Source organism: Pteropus medius, unplaced genomic scaffold, assembly GCF_902729225.1.
Source record: "Pteropus medius unplaced genomic scaffold, Ma_sr-lr_union100, whole genome shotgun sequence".
NCBI lineage: Eukaryota > Metazoa > Chordata > Mammalia > Chiroptera > Pteropodidae > Pteropus > Pteropus medius.
This window is the reverse complement of record NW_024354499.1, coordinates 7976730-7989352: the sequence shown is the minus strand read 5'-3', so window position 1 is coordinate 7989352 and position 12623 is coordinate 7976730. Positions and strand designations below refer to the sequence as shown.

At 29.8% G+C, this 12623-nt stretch overlaps 1 protein-coding gene across 3 annotated transcripts in view; it reads left to right on the top strand.

Moving 5' to 3' along the window:
* Positions 1-12623, top strand: part of LRRTM4 (leucine rich repeat transmembrane neuronal 4) — a 644127-nt gene that overhangs the window by 507179 nt on the left and 124325 nt on the right. The gene's annotated exons all lie outside the window — the stretch shown is intronic.

Genomic DNA, 12623 nt, shown 5'->3' with positions numbered 1-12623 from the left:
ATAAATAAATAGGAGAAAGAGACAAATTTATCATACAAAAGAATTCCAAATTATTTATATAGATATTTCTTGCTGTAGGAGATGAAGCTTAATTCCCCAATACTTGAGTATGGACTGTGCTTAATGACTTGCTTTCACAGAACAGAGTGTGAAAAAAGGAAGAAAAATAACTACAGTGGAGAAATCTGGTAAACGTTACTTTTGCCAGGTGAAGGCGATCAAGATTAATGTCATTAGTGATAGTTATCTTAATAGTGTGTACAGTTGATATGATGTACTGAGAAGATAACTTCACCTTTGTGGTCTTTCTTTCAGAAACCCATGGCCCCAGTCTAACCATAAGGAAAAAACAAAAGATAAATCCAAATTCAGCAATATTATACAAAATGTCTGACCAGTGCTCCTCAAAACAGTCAAGTCACCAAAAATAAGCAAAGTCTGAGAAACTGTCAGAGCAAAGAAGCTAAGGAGATATGATGACACAATTTAATGTGATATTTTGAATAGGATCCTGTAACAGAAAAAGAACATTAGTTGAAAATTAGTGAAACTTGAGTAAAGCATAGAGTTTAGTTAATATAATATATCAAGGCTGACTTCTTAGTTTGATAAAATATAGCATGCTGATAAACAGTGGTTAAAATGGGGGAAATGGGGTGAAGACTATATAGGAACTCTGTACTATCTTTACAACTTCTATAAATTAAAACTATTCTAAAACATAAAAAAAATAATAATTACTGAAATTGAAAACAAAGAAGGAATAGGAATAAAATGTTTCAAATATATAAATTAATTAAAATGTGGTAGAGATATTACCTAGAATAATAGTGTTTTGACAAATGAAGTGAAAGACAAAAACCATTTATTGGGATTCTACCATGGGCTAGAGGATGTGCTTCATTTTACATACCATATTTTTTGTTGTTTTTGCATCACTCTGTTTAGACACACAAGAAAACACCTCTAAACCAAAAAACCAGCTCCAAATAGCTACCAGCAGAGTCTCTCAAATTACAAATAAATCAAATTGACAACTTTTGAATGTCATTAAGGCCTACATATCACCTAGTGTGACAGGTATAAAAATGAAGTCCTCTCTAGGTTCTAAAACAATTTACTAAAACCTCACTGTCATTCTTTCACACAAGTGCAAAACCTCCAGAATTCTATGGGAAACTAAACCTTTATTCAAAACTAGGCATTCAAGCCTGGAGATTATAAAAGAGGTGTCTATAATCTAAAATTGTGCTGAAGAACTCCCAGTATTGTTAATGGAATTTATGAAAAGCTAGGATTTAAAGCAGCTTATCTGAAACTAACAGTGGGTTACATCAAAGTTTATTCTTTTGGGGAAAAACATTTTTATTTCTATATAAAAGGAAGAAGAAGAAGATAGAAAATGTGGAATGGCTACAAACCAACCATTCTATCAAGTCTACGATGCCATAAATATATCCTGCAAAGTGATTTTTATTATCTGCAGGTGCCAGAAAAAGATCTCAAATTGTTTTTTTGAAAGAGTTATGTGGGCAAATCTGATTGGAAAGTATCTAACTGAAAGTCAAATTGAACATTAAATAAATTTATTGAGAGTTCATTATGCAAAATGCTGGCTTAGTTTAGTGGAAGTAAATAACATTTCAAGAAAATATAAATAATTAAAATATTATGAGAATTTCTTAGAATTGTAGCCAGGGTGATATTGTAGTTATTGCATCTATTTATCACTGGACAGAGGACCAGAAAATGACAAGACAGACTTTTCTTCATATCAACATTCATTCTAAGGCCCAATTCTATATACCTTCTATATACAATTCTGTATACAAACTTTACTATATGTCGTAATATGCATTGGATGTTGAATCAGTTAAGACCCATTTAGCTGAACCAAAGAGAATAGTCAAATAAAATAGCTTTAGAACAGTGTTTAAGAACATATTTCACATGACAAGGCGTTCGCAAAAAAAGTGGTTTCAAGGTGGTAAATTAGAAGTTCAAAAATATCACGGCTCTTATCAACTTCCATCGTTCTCTCAACTTTTCTCTTGAGTCATAGGATGGAGACTACAGCTCCAAACATCATGTCCTCACACAGCTGTCCTCAAAGTGTGCAGGAAAGGACTAACTCAGAAGGCCTGGATCACTCAAAGCCTGCAATGAATGATGATATGTAGGCCTTAATGAATGCCTGCTTTTTTGTGCTGGGGGGTTGGAGTATGAATGGCTGAGATCAGTCACAGAGGTGCTGCATGCTTATGTGATTAATTCCACTGCCCTCTCCTTCCCTCAAAATAAACCTGGATATTAAAGGCTTGATGAGCTGCCCTGGTTGGCAACACTTTACATATGTACCACACATTATTGCTGGGAGAATTAAGCCTGTCGGTGTGACTCTCCTGGGAAAGGATACCTAGAAGCTTGTACCTGGTTTCTTCTAAATTTTGTTGATTTTTATCTATACCATTTTGCTGTAAGAAATCATAGCTCTGAGTTAACAGTTTTTCTGAGTCCTGTGAGTCCTTGTAGCTAATGATCAAGCTTGAGTATGGCCTTGAAGCCACTTAAGCTAAAAGTTGGTGTCAAAAGTGTGAGGCAATGAGGGCATCATTCTCACTCATGTCTCTTCTTACCACATAGGGAAATCTAACCCAGAATTCCTCCTAAAGATAATTTAATTTTCTTTGGTCAGAATCAGGTCATAGGTCACAGAGCCATTCCTACCTTTAGCTAATTGAGAAGGTGGCAGTTTTAGCCTCTATCATGTAAGGTAGGCTGTTATTAAGAAAATGGCTCTTAACTAGACCATCAAGAATGATGACATAATGATTTCAGGTTCTTCTACATTTTTACACCCTTCTTCTCTTCAATTTTTGGCCAGTCTCATTTATTCTAAATGCTTTTTTCCATTTACGTTTTTGGATAAGGACAAGTCTTTGTGTCCCACACTTGTATGGCTTATGTGCTATGCATATTCAGATGTATTTAATTCCAAGACAAAAATTAAAATTAGTGGTCTAAAGAAGTGAAATTCTGAATTATATGAAGGAATTTACCCCAGGTTGGCATACGGTTGTACATAGATTTACTCTAAATATGAACTGACAGAAAGTACAATATTATCATTTGATTGCACCTCAAGTGAAAAACTCTGAACATTAAATAAAATTTCAAAATGATATTTATTTGCTGCAAGTTTGTTGCTGTTTTGTGATTTTAATACTAATCCAGAAACTTCAAGAACTTCTATAAATGGGTTAGAAGAACAGGCATTTTTTATGAAAATGATTTTTTAAACATTGGTATGTTGTTATAATTTTCAGTATTCATCAATCAAGCCTGCCTCCTGATTTGATGAATAAAGACTTAATGGAATATAGTCATGTTTATTTATTTAAGTATCATCTGTGGTCACTTTTATGCTACAATGACAGAGTTGAATTATTGCAATAAAACCATATGGCCCATGAAGTCTAAAATATTTACTGTGGTCTTTCACAGTAAAAGTCGGCCAACCCCTGGTCTACACTAAAATATATATATATTAACAAATATGACACACTCCAATAAAAAATACAGGCACAGTCTATCATAAACTATAAATTACTTGTACAGTCAGAGGCGACCTGAGGAAGAGAGCCAGGGGACTCAAATATGGGGTTTTATTTGAAATGGAACAAGTTTATAAATATTATCTTAGCGAGAATTAACTGGCCTTAATTTACCTGGGAATAACTAGATGAATATGACTCCTAAGAATAAAACTGGGGTTCCAAGTCAGATATTAAAGTTAGTGTTAGAAATATAGTTGTATTTTTGCACATCTCAGCTTTGTGGACCTAGATTTACAGGTCACGATATTTTACCTCAAAACATCATGGGTCTAAAATTAGTGAGGGCACAGTGACTTTTAACATCTTAATTTGCCTATCTAATTGCCCCCACTGCCAACATTAGTACCTTCCAAGTGTTTCTTGCATTTTAACTTAAGAAATTATGTATATTTTTAAAAACTTAGATAAAATCAGATGCTAGTAATTTTGTATTTATTTCAATTGACCATAAGAATTTTTTTAACACATGATCATATTACGCTATCACTACTTTGGTTAAATTATCATAATTCCTCTATTTTATTCTCTCCCTTGGAATTTATCATCTCCATGTTTTATACCTCTAGTATCTGTTCTATACATGTCACTTTTTTCCTCTTATCACTTTCATCTTTTTATTTTTAGCTTCTAATTGCTCATAAACTTCTATCCTCAAATGCACTGGTTTGTTTTTTACAGTTACTTATTTGTGGCTTACTATCAGGTTACCTTTAAAAATGCAAGGATTACTTTTTTATTTTCCATTATGCATCTTCTCGCTAAACTTTATTTCTCATTATTTAATAATTGCTCTACTTTCATAGAAAAGTATGCCATTGAATACTAAGAATACAGAAGAGCTATTTTACAGTATTCTTCAGATTTTATAATCTTTTTTTATGAAAAGACAAATTCACAGAGTGATTCCTTTGTTTGAACTTTTCTCTTATATTTTAATATTTTTTCCTTTTACTGAGCCTCTCCTAGAAAACATTTTTCTTATGTACTTACGACCTCAACAAGTGGAGTTAGTTGAGATGGTTTTCATCAGACATGACATGAGGTGCCTAGGTGATTCCTTTAAGTTCTGAATACGGAAAAATAAAAAGAAAATCAAATTCACTTGAGTGAAAGAGGTTAATATATCCAGCTACCTTCATTTTAACTATTATCTGTACTAAAATGTCAGAGGTCTGAATTTTGGGAGCAAAAGAATGGTAGTATAGCTTTAGGTAGATGGAGAAAATAATCTTTGCCTTTCTACTGAAAGCAAATCTTACAAATTTATCTGGGGCAGTGTCCCCTATTAACAGAGACTCAATTTTAACTAGAACAGTCATCAAGGCATAGTCTATTATAATTGTTAAGACTGAATCCCATTTTGATATCATTTTCACTACCTGATAGATTTTCCATGAGGACTCAGAAAAGAGACTCTCTCACACTCCACATATTAGTCCATTGGTTCTTTCCTCTGGGTATTCACTCTAATCAGGATGACTCCACCCAGTTCACTCCCAGGATCCACTTCTTATTCTCAAGGAAAATATTTACTTGCATATGAAAAATCACCAAATAGTTGTATTTTCTTTCCATTTGGTCCCATTTTAAAATTCTTGAGATTCCTAAAATGTTTTGACATTTGGATAAGATTCTTTCCCAGATCCAGCACAGTTCTTATTTCTTGTTATATTTAATTGGGTATTTGGAAAGTGGATTTCCCCAGCTTCCATAGTAGCCTGCATGCTTTCGACAGCAATGAAAAAGGGCATTAAGTTTTATTTCATATGCATAAGATACCTGAAATTTACTTTCTACTCCTAATAAATTAAAGTTTTTTGTAATTTATTATCTTGTTGTTAATTAATGTAACTATTGCCAAAATACAATAAAGAAATAATTATGATGATGACCAATAAAATTAGTTAAACTTAGAAATGAATCCAAATTTTGATATTAAACAAATTAAAATCTAAGTTAAAAGTTCTAAAATAGATACAGGGAACACACTAATAGATGATAAATGGGTAAAAAAGGTCAAAGGGATTAATAAGTACAAATTGCCAGTTATAAAAAATAGTCACGAGGATGAAAAGTACAGTATAGAGAATATAGTCAATAATGTTTTAATAACTATGTATGGTGTCAGATAGATACTAAACTTATCAGAGTAATCACTTTATAAGGCGTATAAATGTCTAATCACTGTGTTGTTAACCTGAAACTAACATAATATTATATGTCAACTATAATTAAATAATAAATGTTTTAAAAAGGAAAAAAAAAGAAAGAAAAGAAAGAACAGAGGGAACATTTGGCAAAAGACTTTGCAGAAAGTAAGTTCAACAAATACTTGTTTAGTTAAAAGAAATCTTGAAAGAATATTATATAAAATGAAACACAAGTTAATTTAAATTTTCAATTTAACATTATTTTACAAGTAAATAAAAGTTTGTTGGGTCAGAGAAGAAATAATGAACACTATTAAAGTGCGTAATTCTCTAATTTTCATTCAAACATATTGCTCAGTTTTTTTTAAGTTGACGTAAATGTTATATAAGATTTTTAATACTATACTTAACAATCATGATGTAATAGAAAAATAATTTTACTATTGGAATAGAAAATATGCACTTGTTTGAATGATTACTGTAACTTTAGAAAAATAATTATACTTCAGATCATAAAGCAAAACTGAAAATAACTCTAAATATATAAAAAACTAAAGATAATATAGTCTATGTTCTTTATTCACAATGCAAACAGAAAAGGGAAAGAAAAATAGACTAAAGAAACAAAGAAAAATATCTCTTGCAAATGAAATGAATTAAAAACTGACATAGCCATTAATATAAGAGAAATTAAAGGCATTAAATAATTATACATACAATTATGTTAATATATATAAATTATGATATATTAGATGGTGTTTTAGAAAAAATATTAATTAAAGGAAGACAAAAATAAAATAAAACTTGAATAAAATAAAACTGGCAAATAGATTTAATGCTGTATAAAAATACTTCCACTGAAAGATAGTTTATCGATGTTTTCAAACTTTATAAATATCCTTGGCTAACGGTAAAAACTGGAAGATTCATATTTTTTCATAACACTCTGTCATAACCCTTATATCAAAACATTTCAAAGATAGCATACAAAAATTAAAACTACAGACTAACTGTAGACTATTCATCAGTTAGAAGTATAAATAAAGTACAATAAACAAAACCTGATTGCAACAGTTTTAAGTTCACAGTTAGAAAATAAAATGCCATAATTAAGTGAGTTTTATTCTGAGAATGAATGATTCAAATGAGTAATTCAGTAGCATTAAGTATATTAGTATACATATTTTAATATTAAAAACAAAAAATACACATTTTATATATGCAATAATCACATTTCATTTCAACATTAATCTCATGAAAATGTTTAAATGACTGGGAAAGAAGTCCATGTTTTCAATACTAAAGAAACATGCATTTCTAAACAATATTCCAATATAATGACAAAATTCTACGATAAGCTCTAAATTGGAAAAGCCACAAGTCTTCTATCATCACTATTATTTCACATATTTTAATACATCTATTTCATATATACAGGCAATAATTAAAATAGAGACTATTAATATCAAAAAACAGGTGACAAAAATTATCCTTTTTTACAGATGTCAAAATCATCTCCTTGAAATAAACCATTTTTAACCTAAAGATTTCAAATTAACTCAGTAATATACTTAATTAAATAAATAAAAGACATCAGTTGTCCTTTGTAAGCAATAATCTGAAAGATCATCATAAAAAAATATACCATTTACATTAGAAAAAATATATAATATAGTAATAAAATTAACTTGAAACATACAAGATATAGACAAAACATGGTTGTTAAAGTCTAATGTTTCCAACATATAGAGATGTCATACAAATCAATAAATATAACAAATAATCCTAAGGAAAATGGGTCAAGGTCATAAATAAGCAAGGTAGAAAAAAACATAGATGTAAAGATATGTTCGATATGAATAACAATAATGCTACAAAATAAATGATAAGATTTTTAATTTGCAAAGATGAGATTATGTGATGATAACCAGTGTTCTCTATGGTAAGATAATCAGGCTCTGTGTTACCAAAGATTTTTTTTTTTTGCTTGGATATAAGTTATCATGAGCTTTCTGAATGACGTTATCTCTAATGTCACAATAGTCTTATAATTTTGCTTATATATTAGCTACACTTTTGTTTCTAAGAATGTATCTAAGAAAGTAATTAAGGGTGGAAACATTTTTATATCCACAACAGATTAATCATAGCACTATTTATGATCACTAAAACATTGGAAGCAATCTAAATTGAAAAAAGTAGCGAACTAAGACATATCCCTAAAATGCAGTATTACATTTTGCAGTAGTATGTTTATTGATATGAAAACTGTTGTGATAAAATAAATGAAAAATGTTTATAAAATATTATATAATGTATTTTTTTATTATATTCACATAATTAAAAAAGTGCATATTATAACTCACTATTTCTAGTTCATGGTGATGGGGTTATTGGCAATTGTAAACTACACACAAACAAGAACATAAATTACAAAGTTTTCTTTTTTATTTAATTGGAAAATGTGACTTCTAGTTGTTGCATGTAACTTCATCTAAGTGATGTACCATTAATTTTTTCCAGCATTATTTTTCAATATATAAAAGTATTAAATCGACACACTATATACTTTAAACTAACATAATGTTGTATATCAATGTTTTCATTTTTTTCTATTCTGCCTTGAGTGTATAAATTACTTATCGTCAGAAAAAATAATTAGCCTATTTCATTTTTATTGTTATTTCTCTCTCTGTCTCCTTTCCTTTCTCTCTCTTCTCATATTTCTCTCTCTTTTTTCCTTATTACTCCTCCTTTCTTTATCTTTCTTTTCCCTTTCCCCTATATTCAATTTCTCCTCTTGAATGAACATATCAGAGTCCCATAATCATTCATTCAATAACCAAGTGGCTCACCTTTCTCTATCATTAACCATAGAAAAACTGTAACTTATGAACCATGAACCATAGAAAAAAAGTGTAACTCTCAAGTATTAGGTTTAAGGTTTTTGAAACATTTGATAGAATTACTGCAAATAGAAAGATTTATACCATAGTTGAATGTGTAACCATTTCTTGAGTAGAACTATGTTCTGTCAAAGCTTTTATTCTTACCTGTCAAGGGCATTTTCATTTTTATTTTTAAGAAATCCTTAATGGACTTAAAACATTCACAATTAAATTCTTAATAATTATGAAAATACAAATAATCATTATTGTATTAACAGATGATATAATACAATTATTATTCTCATTACTACATTGGGTTTGCAGCACATCCATCTATTATTCAATATCTGATTGACCTTTGTTCTCTGCCTTTAAGATAAATTATTCTTCCTAAATGAATCATTGTTAACTAAAGAACACCACTTTAGACATTTCTTTTTCACCTTACTTCCTAAGTATAATATACAAATATTATAGATAAAATATAAATTCTATATTTTTTGTAAAGACTATCTTAGATTGTTTCACTGAATATAGAGAATTTTATGTAGACAATTTGTTACTCAACACCATCAAGCTCAGCAGCATCCTATCTTGTTATTTAGTCCAGACACTGAGGAGAGTATACAAGGATGGTCAGAAAAGACAGGTAACGTCTAGTGGAAGAATAGAAATATATTTTTATGTTGGAAGAAAATCGATATATGCTGAAAAGAGAAAAATGATATGAGATCGATTAACATTTCACACCATAGTTGTGTTCATGTAACAGAGTGTTCTTGTGAATTGAATAACACTCCAGCATCTTTGTGGACATTTCATTGCAAAGGCCTTTTCATAAACACAAAGGTATTATTTAGAGTATTAAGTAAAGAATTTGATTCAAGCTCTATCCTTGGGTAGACGCACGTTGTTTATAGGGATTCCATCAATTCATAAATAAGGAGGAACTAAACAATATTTATGCTTGATAACAGACTTTAAGAATGAATCCTCTTCAAAGCACTTTTGACAAGTATGTGGCTCAGTTTTTCTTTTTACTATAACATTTCATGGTGACTAGTTTTATACATTATACCAATTTTCATTTTCTTAAACACGTAGCATTTGATGATGCCTTAGGTCACAAAATTTGTAAATAGTGGATGAAGTTTGAGTATGAGTTTTCTAACTTCCAAGACAATTGTTTTTCCACTGAGCCAATAGCTTTCTAAGACATTGATGTAGATTCCTCTCTGCTCTGATATATAAAAATGGGTTTTTTTAGGGCACTTGTAATTGTCTATACTGTTATAAAAATTTACATTAACACTGCTGAGAGATATTTAATGTTTCAGCAAATCATATTTCTCAAGTTTGTATACAAAGAACACAGATTATTTTCTATTATGAAAATTGTATTATAATAATGCATGTAAATGTAAAACATAAGGCCAATATCAGGTGTATATATTAGCCCCATTGAATTGGGAGAGTTCTATGGCCATTCTATCTGTGACTGTTTTTTCCTTGAGAAACAATCTCTGAATCAAATCTGCTATGATCAGTGGGTTTGTAGGTTTCATCTTCTTAAAAAATATATATATATATGGCTACTCAAGAAATCAGGTTATATTCTTCTTCTAATTTAGCTAGCTATGTAATAGAAATTTTATTACTTCACCCATTTTGGTATGCACAAAGAGATAAAAATATAGAAAAATATTTGGTAACTGAGGCACTGATCTTCACTGTGTAATTTTTAAATAAATAAGTATTTACACATTGATGTTCCCTGTAGTGTAATAAAATCATAAACAATCAAAGTTGGAAGAGACTTTGAAGAATCAAGTCATTTCTTTTTTTACCTGCTTGAATCCCGTGTACAACATATTAAGCAAATGCCTACGTAGCCTACCATTAAAAATTCCAGCAATGATTAGCTCATTGTCTTAATTAGGTAGGTCATTTCATTTTTGTACAGCTTTTTTTGCTGGCAAATCCTGCCTACAACTGAGCTGAAAACAAAACAAAACAAAACAAAACAACAAAATAAAACAAATCCTTATAAATTCAACCCGAAAACTTAAGACTTATTTCATGTAAGAGAACTTTACGTTTTTGATGACACTTTTTGGGGTATTTTTAAATCTCCAACTTTATTATTATTATAATTGGAGTCAGATCTGCTAAGGATAACTCACCACTGTCTTTACATTCAATTCTAGAGTAGAGTCATTTTAATAAATTCCTAGCTGCATATTTTCATTAATCTTGTATAGAGATGTATTTAAGGTCATATATGCATTAATTTCATCATCAAATGTTTCTAATAACTACATTATTATTATTATCATCATCATCAACACCCTATGCCTTAAGTATATGTTTATTTACAATTCTCAAAAGTTGTAAACATATTTATTTAATGCTTCTATTACAACATCATCACTATGGTTTTGAGAAAGGATAATAATTTATTTTATTTTTATTCGATAATCCATACTGAAATATTGTTTAACAGAATACTAAATGTTAATCAGTTGACATGTATAATCCTAGAGTAGGCCTCTATTCATCTCAATTTTACTTGTTCCAACGTAATGAATTTAGCCTAACATTTTAAATCTTAAGCCTTATGTTGTTTCCATATGGATATGGGATTATAAAAACAACCTTATAGTATAATAATATGTATATAAAATGCAAAAAAGAAATGTTTGAATTTGTTGATATAAAATAAAAACTAATATCTTCTCTTACTTTCTCTTCTCTTTTAATAAAGGTAGTATGCCAGATGATAACAAATCAACCCATTTGCCATTTTTCTGTTTATTATTTTTTTATAAAACATTCATTCCATCTTACCTATAAGCAAATACTTCTTCCCCTCTCATAATTTTCCCCTAGATGCTTTCTCCAAGAAGGCTATTTTTATTCTCAATAAATAGGTAAAATCCATTAGGCAATTAGCTTGATATAGCTTAATTGGAAGATAGGAGGATTTACTAAGCACATTCCAATCATAAAATAAACATCCTATAAACTTAAGTTACAAGGCTGCTCTGCTCCAAGGACAATGGCACTAATGATGGATGAGCACTGAACTGGGAGTGCTGTGTCTGAATCCTAACACTACCATCCTGTGCAAACCTGAGAAGTAACTTTGCTCCTCTCTATTCTAGATCCTTAAAAGTAGATGAGGATAAGACCTTTCACCCAGTATTGCTGTAATGATTAAATGAGATATTGACTGTGAGAGCTACTGGCTTTCACACTTGTATTAAATTGAATTCGTGCATTTGAAGAATAGCTACGTGATGCTGAAATATTTAAGGGATTTTCTTTAAATCTTACAACATTTTTGTCATTAGTGAATGGATAGAATAGAATAATTCATCCACTAAGGGCTTCCATTATAATTCTTAAAAATTATATAATTAAGAAAAGCTGCTGATCATCTTTTTTGGATGTAACTTTTCAATGATTGGTTTATTAGTAACTGGATCTATAAATATTTGCAACCCAGGAAAATACCAAATCTATCACTTATGTGTAAAGAAAATGCTTTATGGGTGTTTCTCCTTTTGATTTATCTCAGTTGCAAGAATATTATGTTATTGAGTGCTGTTCTGAATCCTAATTTCTCTAGACAACAATGTCACCAACAAATATTACTAAGCTTAGATAAAATAAGCTTTTGTAGTTTTAATGAAATCGGGCTGAAAGATAAGCGAAACAGTTCAACATACATTAATGAGTTGAGAAGCTGTGGAATTTGACACTTTAAAATTACATTAACTTTGACCCACCCAATTTATTAGTTTATTATATAAAAAAATCACTCTAAGTCCCTGAAAATAGAACTAATTAAGAGACACCAAGAAATGATCAGAACTCAATAAACATGATAACATCTTTAAAAACTTCTTTCAAATGCACTAGGGAAACTTACCAATTTGGGCTAGCTGATATATAACAGAATATTT